Raw genomic sequence first — 12354 nt, forward strand, 5'->3', positions numbered from 1 at the left:
CCTCGCGACCCTAAAGGTCGACCCACCCTCCCTTTTTGCCAATCTAACTTCGGATTGCAAACCCGTTGCCACCAGGAGCAGACGGTACAGCACCCAGGACAAGACCTTCATCAGGTCCGAGGTCCAGCGGCTGCTTCGGGAGGGCATCATCGGGGCCAGCAACAGCCCCTGGAGAGCTCAAGTGGTAGGCGTTAAAACTGGGGAGAAGCACAGAATGGTCATAGACTACAGCCAGACCATCAATCGGTACACGCAGCTCGACGCGTACCCCCTCCGACGCATATCTGATATGGTCAATCAGATTGCGCAGTACCGGGTCTTCTCAACGATAGACCTAAAATCCGTCTCCATCAGCTCCCCATTCGTAAATCGGACTGTCCATACACTGCTTTCGAGGTGGACGGTCATCTCTATATCACTTCCTCAGGGTTCCCTTTGGCGTCACTAATGGGGTCTCGGTCTTCCAAAGGGAGATGGACCGATAGGTCAACCGGTACGGTTTGCGGGCCACCTTTCCGTACCTAGACAACGTCACCATCTGTGGCCATGATCAGCAGGACCACGATGCCAACCTTGCTGAATTCCTCCGCACCGCCACTCTCCTCAACCTCACCTACAACAAGACAAAGTGCATGTTCAGCACAACCTGCCTAGCCATCCTTGGCTATGTGGTCCAGAACGGAGTTCTGTGGCCCGATCCCGACTGCATGCGCCCTCTCATGGAGCTTCCCCTCCACCACTGCCCCAAGGCCCTCAAACGTTGCCTGTAGTTCTTCTCCTACTACGCCCAGTGGGTCCCAAACTATGCGGACAAGGCCCGCCCATTCATTCAGTCCACCCACTTTCCCCTTACGGCCGAGGCACAACAGGCCTTCGCCCGTATCAGAGCTGATATAGCCAAGGCCGGGATGCACGCAGTAGATGAGACAGTGCACTTCCAAGTAGAAAGCGACGCATCAGACGCGCACTTGCCGCCACCCTCAACCAGGCAGGCAGACCCGTGGCATTCTTTTCCCGTACCCTTCATGCCTCAGAAATTCGCCACTCATTCATCAAAAAAGAGGCCCAAGCTATCGTTGAAGCTGTGCAGCATTGGAGGCATTACCTGGCCGGCAAGAGATTCACTCCCCTCACTGACCAACGGTCGGTAGCCTTCATGTTCAACAACACGCAGCGGGGCAAGATAAAAAATGATAAAATCTTGCGGTGGAGAATCGAGCTCTCCACCTATAATTACGAGATTCTGTATCACCCCGGCAAACGCAACGAGCTCCCAGACGCCCTATCCCGACGTACATGTGCCAGCGCACAAGTCGACCGACTCCGGGCCCAACACGACAGCCTTTGTCACCCAGGGGTCACACGGTTGTACCATCTTGTCAAGACACACAATCTGCCCTACTCCGTCGAGGAAGTACGGACATCCACCAGGGACTGCCAGGTCTGTGCGGAGTGCAAACCGCACTTCTACAGGCCGGACCGTGCGCGCCTAGTGAAAGCCTCCCGCCCCTTTGAACGCCTCAGCGTGGATTTCAAAGGGCCCCTCCCCTCCACTGACCGTAGCACATATATTCTCAGTGTGGTCGATGAGTACTCCAGGTTCCCCTTCGCCATCCCCTGCCCCGATATGACGTCTGCCACCATCATCAAGGCCCTCAACACAATCTTCGCTCTGTTCGGTTTCCCCACCTACATCCACAGTGACAGGGGATCCTCATTCATGAGTGATGAGCTGCATCAGTTCCTGCTCAGCAGGGGTATCGCTTCCAACAGGATGACCAGCTATAACCCCCGGGGAAACGGGCAGGTAGAGAGGGAGAACGGGATGGTTTGGAGGGCCGTCCAACCGGCCCTACGGTCCAGGAACCTACCAGCCTCTCGCTGGCAGGACATCCTCCCCTGATGCACTACACTCCATCCAGTCACTACTGTGCACCGCTACGAATAACACACCCTATAAACGTCTTTTTGCCTTCCCCAGGAAGTCCACTTCTGGGGTGTCGCTCCCGACTTGGCTCGCAGCTCCAGGGCCTGTCCTGCTCTGCAGGCACGTCCGACTCCACAAGGCGGACCCGTTGGTGGATAGGGTGCACTTGCTCCATGCCAACCCCCAGTATGCCTATGTGGCGTACCCCGACGGCGGCCAAGATACTGTCTACCTCAGGGACCTGGCACCAGCAGGTTCCACACATACACACTTCCCCGGCCCGACGCCACCCTCCCCTCCCCCGGCGCTCCCAACATTAACTCCACCAGGACCATCCCTCCTTCCCCTGCCCACGCAAGAGGATGAAGAGCATTTTGGCACGCTCCCGGGGTCACCCGACATCAAGCCAGCACCGACATCGCCGCCACCGTTACGTCGCTCCCAGCAGAACATCAAGGCACCAGACTTTCAGAAGACATTTTTTTTCTCTCCTAATAAAACACTGTACATAAATTCACGACTGTATATAGTTCTCCACCACCCTGGCCGGACTTATTTTTAACAGGGGGTGAATGTGGTAAACCACTGTTACACCTGTATTAGGTGATGTAAGGTAGGACCTGTACTACAGGTTCTCCGGTAGTCCCTGCCTGCTGGCACCACTAGGAGGAGTATAAAGATGCGTGTCCTCTATTCAGCAGCCATTTCGCCAGCTGCTGTGGGAGGCCACGCATCTTACTGCAATAAAGCCGCAGTTGTATCCAACCGGAGTCTTTGTACAATTTATCGTGCATCAGTTAACTCAGTCCAATTGAACACATTGAGCAATCATCCCCAGCTGGATGAGTCCTGTGCAGGTTATTACACCCCTCCCCCCAAAAAAAAATTCCGAAACCCCTCGCAAGGACGGCCATTTAGGAGGAGTGGATAGGAGAGGACCAAATGGGTGCAAAACCCCACAGTGGCCAGACAACAAACCGAGCAGCTGCAGAACAGTCTTCCAAACACAACTCCGCACTCACAACCAGAATGATGTTCCAAAACGGCGGTGGCAACTCGAGAATGGACTCCCCGGTGGACTACTCTGCCAGCATCAGGAAACAACAGCAGACAGAGACAGACAAAACGCTACACAACCCACACTGGACGTTGCTTAGAAGATACTGGATCCGGTATTGCCTGACACGTCAGACTCCAGATATCTCCCAGCGGACACACTTCCCAAGCCGCCAGCAAAAACCCGACCCGGCACTCACCTTCCATGACATTACAAGCTCCGATAAAGAAAAGAAACACCACAGAAACAAGCTCTGTACCATAGTCCACTCTTTTTTAAAAAAAGTCCCGGGAGGTAGCTCAGCCGAACAAGCAGCACGCCGACAGCTCCAATTCATCATCGTCGCCAATGTGATAAAGCCAGGGGAGTCCAACGAGCTTCTTAAAAGTCCTTTATTTCAGCAACACCATCATACATGCACAGGGTCCGGTTACCTTTCACCGGGTCCTCATTCTTTTTTTAGCTGGCTCTACAGCTGCCGGCCTTTTATGCTAGGGCTGGGTTAACTCAGTCCAATTGAACACGGGGTACAATCATCCCCAGCTGGATGAGTCCTGTGCAGGTTATTACAGTTGGTGGGTGTAAATTTGGGAGAAAATGTGAAAGAGGAGGAGAATAAAAATATTTATAAACAAAAATAATGCTGTCAGCCTCATGATTTTTGGCGTGTTTTTAATCTGCTGTCACAGGTCAGGTACAACAGCATCATCTTTTCATTTGGAGTCAGCTGTAAGTTACCAACTAATTCTGGGGTCTCAACCTCAAAATGGATTTTTCACCCATCACTTCTATTTCAAAACCTGAAACTTCTCCTCATTTTCCAGTACTTCCCTGCATATAACACACATGGCCTTTGTCATAATATCCACTCATGTATATAATGAGATGCAGACAGGCAGTGATTGACACACAGGATGATCAGTAAGCACACAACACAGTGCAGCCAATCACCAGACAGGACGCTACCACTATAAAGCCAGAGGGCACTAGGTTTCCCGCTCTCTCGGGACCCAGTCACTGAGACAGTCAGAGTCCACGAGCTAGCAAGTGCAAACACCATGCGGTAGCTAGTAAGTCTGGTCATCTACTAAAAGGTCTCCAGTCAGTTCAGTATAGTGTCGACCCAAAGCTGAATATGTATATCAGTTCTATTGTTGAATAAAACAGTGTTGGATCTTCTCCAGTGTTCGACATCTGTTTCTAGCTTCCCTGCACCGAGTGCAGTCCACATCGAACCTCCCTGCCTAACACATCAGCCTTTGCATCATTATTTGCACTGGCAGAAGTGACAAACCATATCTCATTCAATCATCTTATACTACTTTGTTCTCAAGTTAAATTTCTTCTTTGTAGGCTGTTAACCAGAGGCCCTGTAGCTCTGTACAGAGCTAGCACTAGCACTGCTCTCTCCTGCAGTGGATTCTTCTGAGCAGCTCTCTCCAGGACAATCAGATGTGAGATCCTGTCCAGTAGGTACACTGCTCATTTGTGTGTCTGGTCACCTCTTCCTTGTAACAAAATGATCCACCTTCACAATCCTATTGCCTTGCTTGTTAGCAGCTAGAAAATGGAAGAAGCTCTCCTCTGTGATTAGCCGGCTAAAGCATGCACGTACAGGGCTCTTAGCATCAAGTGTGGGTGCAGGGCACGTGACCAGCTCACTGCTGCCGCTTATGGCTGGGAGACTGCACACAGCCTCATTTTGTTCTCATTTAAAAGCCTATAGCAACCTCCATTGTCAATTTGAATGCCGTACGAAGTCTGACAACACCAGGTTAAAGTCCAACAGGTTTGTTTCGATGTCACTAGCTTTTGGAGCGCTGCTCCTTCCTCAGGTGAATGAAGAGGTATGTTCCAGAAACATATATATAGACAAATTCAAAGATGCCAAACAATGCTTGGAATGCGACCATTAGCAGGTGATTAAATCTTTACAGATCCAGAGATGGGGTAACCCCAGGTTAAAGAGGTGTGAATTGTATCAAGCCAGGACAGTTGGTAGGATTTCGCAGGCCAGATGGTGGGGGATGAATGTAATGCGACATGAATCCCAGGTCCCGGTTGAGGCCGCACTCATGTGTGCGGAACTTGGCTCTAAGTTTCTGCTCGGCCATTCTGCATTGTCGCGTTTCCTGAAGGCCGCCTTGGAGAACGCTTACCCGGAGATCAGAGGCTGAATGCCCTTTACTGCTGAAGTGTTCCCCGACTGGAAGGGAACATTCCTGCCTGGTGATTGTCGCGCGATGTCCATTCATTCGTTGTCGCAGCGTCTGCATGGTCTCGCCAATGTACCACGCTTCGGGACATCCTTTCCTGCAGCATATGAGGTAGACAACGTTGGCCGAGTCGCACGAGTATGTACCGCGTACCTGGTGGGTGGTGTTCTCACGTGTAATAGTGGTATCCATGTCGATGATCTGCCACGTCTTGCAGAGATTGCCATGGCAGGGTTGTGTGGTGTCGTGGTCACTGTTCTGAAGACTGGGTAGTTTGCTGAAAACAATGGTTTGTTTGAGGTTCCGCGGTTGTTTGAAGGCAAGTAGTGGGGGTGTGGGGATGACCTTGGCAAGATGTTCATCGTTATCAATGACGTGTTGAAGGCTGTTAAGAAGATGACGTAGTTTCTCCGCTCCGGGGAAGTACTGGACGACGAAGGGTATTCTGTCGGTTGTGTCCCATGTTTGTCTTCTGAGGAGGTCAGTGCGGTTTTTCGCTGTGGCGCGTTGGAACTGTCGATCGATGAGTCGAGTGCCATATCCCGTTCGTACGAGGGCATCTTTCAATGTCTGTAGATGTCTGTTATGCTCCTTCTCGTCTGAGCAGATCCTGTGTATACGGAGAGCTTGTCCATAGGGGATGACTTCTTTAATGTGTTTAGGGTGGAAGCTGGAGAAGTGGAGCATCGTGAGGTTATCCGTGGATTTGCGGTAAAGCGAAGTGCTGAGGTGACCGTCCTTGATGGAGATGAGTGTGTCCAAGAACTGATTTTGGAGAGTAGCCCATGGTGAGTCTGATGGTTGGATGGAACTTATTAACGTCATCGTGTAGTCGTTTCAATGATTCTTCGCCGTGGGTCCAAAGGAAAAAAATGTCATTGATGTATCTGGTGTACAACGTCGGTTGAAGGTCCTGTGCAGTGAGTAGGTCCTGTTCAAACTTGTGCATGAAAATGTTGGCATATTGGGGTGCGAATTTGGTCCCCATGGCTGTTCCATGCGTCTGGATGAAGAACTTGTTGTCGAAGGTGAAGACGTTGTGATCCAGAATGAAGCGGATGAGTTGCAGAATTGCGTCTCGAGATTGGCAGTTGTCGGTGTTGAGTACTGAGGCTGTTGCAGCAATGCCGTCGTCATGGGGGATGCTGGTGTAGAGTGCCGAGACGTCCATTGTGACGTGGAATGTTCCTGATTCAACTGGTCCATGGTTGCCGAGTTTCTGTAGGAAGTCCGTCGTGTCGCGACAGAAGCTGGGCGTACCTTGTACGATGGGTTTCAAGATGCCCTCGATGTAGCCAGAGAGGTTCTCACACAAGGTCCCATTGCCTGAAACGATAGGGCGGCCTGGTGTATTGGCCTTATGTATTTTCGGGAGGCAGTAGAGATCTCCAATGCGGGGAGTACGTGGGATGAGAGCACGTAGGGTGCTCTGAAGTTCTGGATCCAAGGTCTTGATTAGTCTGTTAAGTTGGCAGATGTGTTCCTTGGTCGGATCTGCGGGTAACTGTCTGTAGTGTTCTTGGTTGTTCAGTTGTCGGTATACTTCTTTGCAGTAGTCCGTTCTGTTCAGTACGACAGTGGCCCCTCCTTTGTCTGCTGGTTTGATGACGATGCTGTGGTTGGTCTTGAATGCCGGTAGTGGCCATTGGGCTCTTCCCCCATGATCAGGACCATCACGGGAACTCCATGACCATTTGACCCTCCTTACACCTGTCCTCAACCCACCCAAGGGCCATGACCCACACTTGGAAAAACCCTGCAGTACAGTGCAGTTTTGGTCTCCACATTATCGAAATGATACAGGCATTGATCAATTGCCCCTTAGTGTCAAAAAGGTTTGAGCTTAGGTTGGGAGGGGTAACTGGGTTAAGGGGATAGGATGGGGGCCTGACCCTAGGTAGGGTACCCTTTCAGAGGGTCGGTGCAGATGTGATGGGATGTGAATGCTTCCTTCTGCACTGTAGTGATTCTATGATTCTTTTAGGGGAAGTGCAAACAAGATTCACAAGATACTGAGAAGTCATAACAGTCAAAAATAGCTGAACAAGTTGAGGCTCTTGTCTCGAGAAAAGAATAGGCTGGGTGGCCTGCTCGAGGCCTTTAAGATAAATGAAAGTGTTTGATCAGCTAGAATGATGAAAATGTTTCCACTTGTGAGGAAGACCAAATTTAGAGGCCATAAATAGTTAGAAAATCCAACAGGGAATTTATGAGAAAGTAAATTGCCCAATAACTAGTTACCACAAAGCGTTCTGAGACAAGCATTATAGGTGCTTTTAAGGGTAAACTAGGTAATCACAGGAGGGAGAAGAGAATGTTGATGGGTTTAGATGAAGAGGGGTGAGTGGAGGCTCATGGGGAGGATGAACGTCAGTGTGAGTTGAACTGGGCTGAATGGTCTGTTTCTGTGCTGTAGATTTGATTTAACTCGATGTACTTAATAAAAGATGCCCGATCATCTGAGGAAGAAGCTAGAGACAAACAACTTAAATTTTTACTGTGTCAACTCATTGCAGTGCAGCACTCAAGGCAAACAAAATGTAAGTTGTGATTTTCAGACGTGAAAGTGGCAATGCCATTGCAATGGCCACCCAAACTTGGAAACCCGAGGCGGGCATCAGTTGGTTTGGGTCTCATTAATTATTTGAGAAAGCCGCAGGGGCCTTGTGGTGACCTTGCAGGCAGCTTTCCCACTTGAACAAAAGGCTTTTCACAGTAACTTCATACTTGTGACCATAAAAGGATATTATTATTAGATATTGGGCCATAGGCATTGTCAGTGGCAGCCTGAAGGTATGTCCCAGGCCGGTTACTGAGAAACTGGAGTTGCAGGAACATTACTGCTCTGCCTAGTTCAATAGCAATGTGTTGGCAGTGTTGGCTTACGAGGCCAGGTGGTTGCTGAGGGCAGCACTGTAGCACAGTGGTTAGCACTGTTGTTTCACAGTGCCGGGATCCTAGGTTCGATGCCCGCTTGGGTGACTGTGCAGAGTCTGCACGTTCTCCCCGTGTCTGCGTGGGATCCCTGCGGGTGCTCCAGTTTCCTCCCACAAGTCCTAAGAGACGGGCTTGTTAGGTGAATTGGACATTCTGAATTCTCCCTCAGTGTACCCGAACTGGTGCCGGAATGTGGCGACTAGGGGATTTTCTCAGTAACTCCATTGCAGTGTTAATGTAAGCCTACTTGTGACACTAATAAAGATAATAAAAAAGAATCCTGTGCAGTGCAGGCTCATCTCTTGCTGCACTCAGCATTTTAAGCTTGTATCCGTATCACGTAAGGCCCCTATCTGTGCTGATCATTTGTTTGGGCCATCGAGAGTGGATGCCACATTCAGGTGTGGGAAGGGAAGAGGTTTGAGAGATTCGGGATTTGTTTGTAGAGGGACGGTTTGCCAGCTTGGAGGAAGTGTTGGCGAAGTTTGGACTTGTGGGGGAGAACTCATTCAGGTACCTCCAGATCAGAAATTTTGTACGGGTGGCCTTCCCAACATTTTCCCAGGCACCATGGATGGCTCTGTTGGAAAGATCCTTTCGCTGCTGGGATCGGAGTAGGGTAGCATGTCTGATATTTATGGATGAATTCTGTCTGAGAATTCGGACTGGTAGATGGAGTGAAGATGAAGTGGGAGAGGGAGTTGGGATCTATAGTGGATGATGTGGTGTGGAGTGAGGCCTTTCAAAAGGATGAAATCCACATCTTCATGTCCGCGGTGTGGTCTAATCCAACTTAAGGTGGTGCACAGGGTGCACCTGACCAAAATTAGGATGAGTGGCTCCTTTCCGGGGGTAGAAGACAGGTTCGAGCAGTGTTCCAGAGGGCCGGCCAATCACATACACATGTTCTGGTCTTGCCCTAAACTGGTAAGCTTTTGGGTCTCCTTCAACACCATATCAGCGATTCTGAATATTAATCTGGAGCCTTGTCCTCTGGTGGCTATTTTTGGGGTGTTGGACTCGCCGGGGCTGCAGATGGGAGTGAAGGCAGATGTCCTTGCCTTTGTCTTGTTGGGGTGGAGGTCTTCTACTCCATCCGGTGCCCTGGTATCGTTGGGTGACCTAATGAAAGTCAAGAACACATTTAGGGGGTCGGCGATGGCAGCCATTCATTACATACTTTAAGGAATTAGTAACTGTCAGTTGCTGGGGAGGGGGAGGGGGTGGGGTGGCATTGGGGTTTGTTTTGTTTTGTTTGTTTTTGATTTTCTTTCTTCCCCTGGTGGATGGAGTGGGTATGGTTGGTTGGGGTGTTGGGTTTGTGTGTCATCTGCTCTGGGTAATATGGGTTTTGTTGTAAAATATATTGTAAAATGGAAAATCTCTCATAAAAGTATTTTTTTTTTAAATCTCTTGCTGCACTCATCAGAGTCCAATTTCCCAGGAGGGTTAATAAACAACAACAACTTGTACTTATATTGTGTCTTTAATGTAATAAAATGTCCCAAGGTGTTTCATAGGAGTGTTATAAAGCAAATTTGACTCTGAGCCACATAAAGTAATTAGGGTAGGTGACCATAAGCTTGGTCAAAGAGGTACGTTTTTAAGGAGCGTCTTAAAGTGTAAAACATAGGGGTTAAGAAGTGGAGAAGTAGAGTTTAGGACTCATGCAACTGAACACACCAAACTGCGGAGCATTTAAAATCAGAAGGCCAGAATTTCAAGAGGCCAGAATTAGATGAGTGCAGATATTGGAGAGTTGCGGGGCTGGAAGAGACAGCAGAGACAGGGAGGTGGGGGGGATTGAATAAGAAACTGAATTTTAAATTTGGGGTATTGCTTGACTGGAAACCGATCCAGGTCATTGAGCACAGGGTTAATGGGCGATGGGACTTGGTGTGAGTGAGGTCACGGACAGCAGAGTTTTGGATAACCTCACCTTTACAGAGGATAGAATGTGAGGAGGGATGTATTGGATAAGTCAAGACTAGAGGTGACAAAGACATGGGTAAAAGTTTCAGCAGTATATCATAGAATTTACAGTGCAGAAGGAGGCCATTTGGCCCATCGGGTCTGCACCGGCTCTTGGAAAGAGCACCCTACCCAAGGTCCACACCTCCATCCTATCCCCATAACCCAGTAACCCCACCCAACACTAAGGGCAATTTTGGACACTAAGGGCAATTTATCATGGCCCAATCCACCTAACCTGCACATCTTTGGACTGTGGGAGGAAACCGGAGCACCCGGAGGAAACCTACGCTCACACGGGGAGGATGTGCAGACTCCGCACAGACAGTGACCCAAGCCGGAATCGAACCTGGGACCCTGGAGCTGTGAAGCAATTGTGCTATCCACAATGCTACCGCGCTGCCTTAGATGAGCTGAGTTGGGGTGGAGTCAGGTGATGTTATGGTGTGGAAGTAGGCAGTCTTTGTGATGGCTATGGGTATGTAGTTGGAAGCTGATAGAGGTCAAAGATGACACCAAGGTTGCAAAGTGTGGTCCAGCATCTTCAGTTGCCAAGGAGAAGGATGAAACTACAGAACAGAGTTTATAATGGGGACTGGACACAATGACTTTCGTCTTCCAAATATTTAATTGGACAAAATTTCTCTTCATCCAGCAGTGAATGTTGGATAACCAGTCTGATAATTTAGCAATAATGGAAGATTCAAAAGAGGTGGTGGTGAGGCAGAACTAGGCATTATCAGCATATATTTAAAACTAATGCTGTGTCTTGTGATGATGTTGTGAGGTAGGAAGGGGCCAGCGTGACACCAGAAGTACTGTGAAAGTGGGAAGAGACGTCATGCCAGGTGACCCTCTGGTTATGGTTAGCAAGGAATCAAGCAAGTGAAGCCCCACCCATTTGGATGACAGTGGAGAGGCACTGGAGAAGATGGTATGGTCAATCATCATAGAATCCCTATAGTGCAGAAGAAGGCCATTTGACCCATTGGGTCTGCACTAACCCTCTGAAAGAGCCCTGTACCTAGGTCCATTCCCCTGCCCTAACCGCATAACCCAACCTGCACATCACTGGACACTTAGAGCCAATTTAGCATGGTCAATCCACCTAACCTGCACAACTTTGGACTGTGGGAGCAAAGCTGATCACGCGGAAGAAACCCACGCAGACATAGCGAGAATGTGTAAACTCCACACAGTCACCCAAGGCCGGATTCGAACGTGGGTCCCTGGCACTGTGATGCAGCAGTGCTAACCACTGTGCCACCATATCAAAGGCTGCAAATAGGTTGAGAAAGACATGGAAGGTTAGTTTTTTCCACAGTTTTCCAGCATGTCATTTGTGACTTGCATAACAGAAGTTTTGGTACCGTGGCTGAGAAGGAAACTCAATTGGAAGGATTTAATGATGGTGTTTTAGGAAAGATGGCGAGTGATTTGGGAGATGCTTTCAGGTGTTAGCTTTTCATTGATATATCTAATAAATAAAATAATTAAATAAATAATCTTTATTGTCACAAGTAGGCTTACATTAACACTGCAATGAAGTTACTGTGAAAAGCCTCTAGTCGCCCATTTAGGTGCCTGTTCGGATACACAGAGGGAGAATTCGGAATTGTAAGGCTTGTTGATGCTTATTTTAGGTGGTTGCCGAGAATGCCTTAAAATGGGAGTAATTAATTTAGTCGTGGTCCAAACAAGAGCACAAATTGGGCATGAGCTGCTCTGTTTCCATCTTCCATTTCCTCTTGTTCTTCATTTCTTTAATTTGTTTGATGCCTATTTCCATTGCTTGACTGAAATGATCTGTTCCATCATCAAACACTCACTAGAATTTACTCTTATTATTTGTATTTGTAATTGTTCTTTTCTTCCAAGCATTTATAAAAAATTAATTTATGGGATGTGGGTGTCTCTGGTAAGGCCAGCATTTATTGCCCATTCCTTGTTGCCCGTCAGAAGGTGGTGGTGAGTTGCCTTCTTGAACCACTGCAGTCCCTGAGGTGTAGATGCACTCACTGGATTGTTAGGGAGAGATTTCCAGGATTTTGCCCCAGCGGCAGTGAAGAAACGGCAATATAGTTCCAAGTTGGGGTGGTGAGTGACTTGGGGGGAATCGCCAGGTGGTGGGATTCCCAGGTATCTGCTGTTCATGTCCTTCTACATGGTAGTGGTTGTAGGTTTGGAAGCTGCTGCCTAAGGAATTTTGGTGAGTTATGGCAGTGCATCTTGTAGACACTGCTGCC

The 12354-nt window shown here is 48.9% G+C and overlaps 1 long non-coding RNA gene across 2 annotated transcripts in view; it reads left to right on the forward strand.

Annotated features, from left to right (window-relative positions):
- LOC140429613 (uncharacterized) overlaps positions 1 to 12354 on the forward strand; it is a 174472-nt gene that overhangs the window by 50475 nt on the left and 111643 nt on the right. The window lies entirely within an intron of this gene.

The sequence above is a fragment of the Scyliorhinus torazame genome, chromosome 9 (genome assembly GCF_047496885.1).
Source record: "Scyliorhinus torazame isolate Kashiwa2021f chromosome 9, sScyTor2.1, whole genome shotgun sequence".
NCBI classification, from domain to species: Eukaryota; Metazoa; Chordata; class Chondrichthyes; order Carcharhiniformes; family Scyliorhinidae; genus Scyliorhinus; species Scyliorhinus torazame.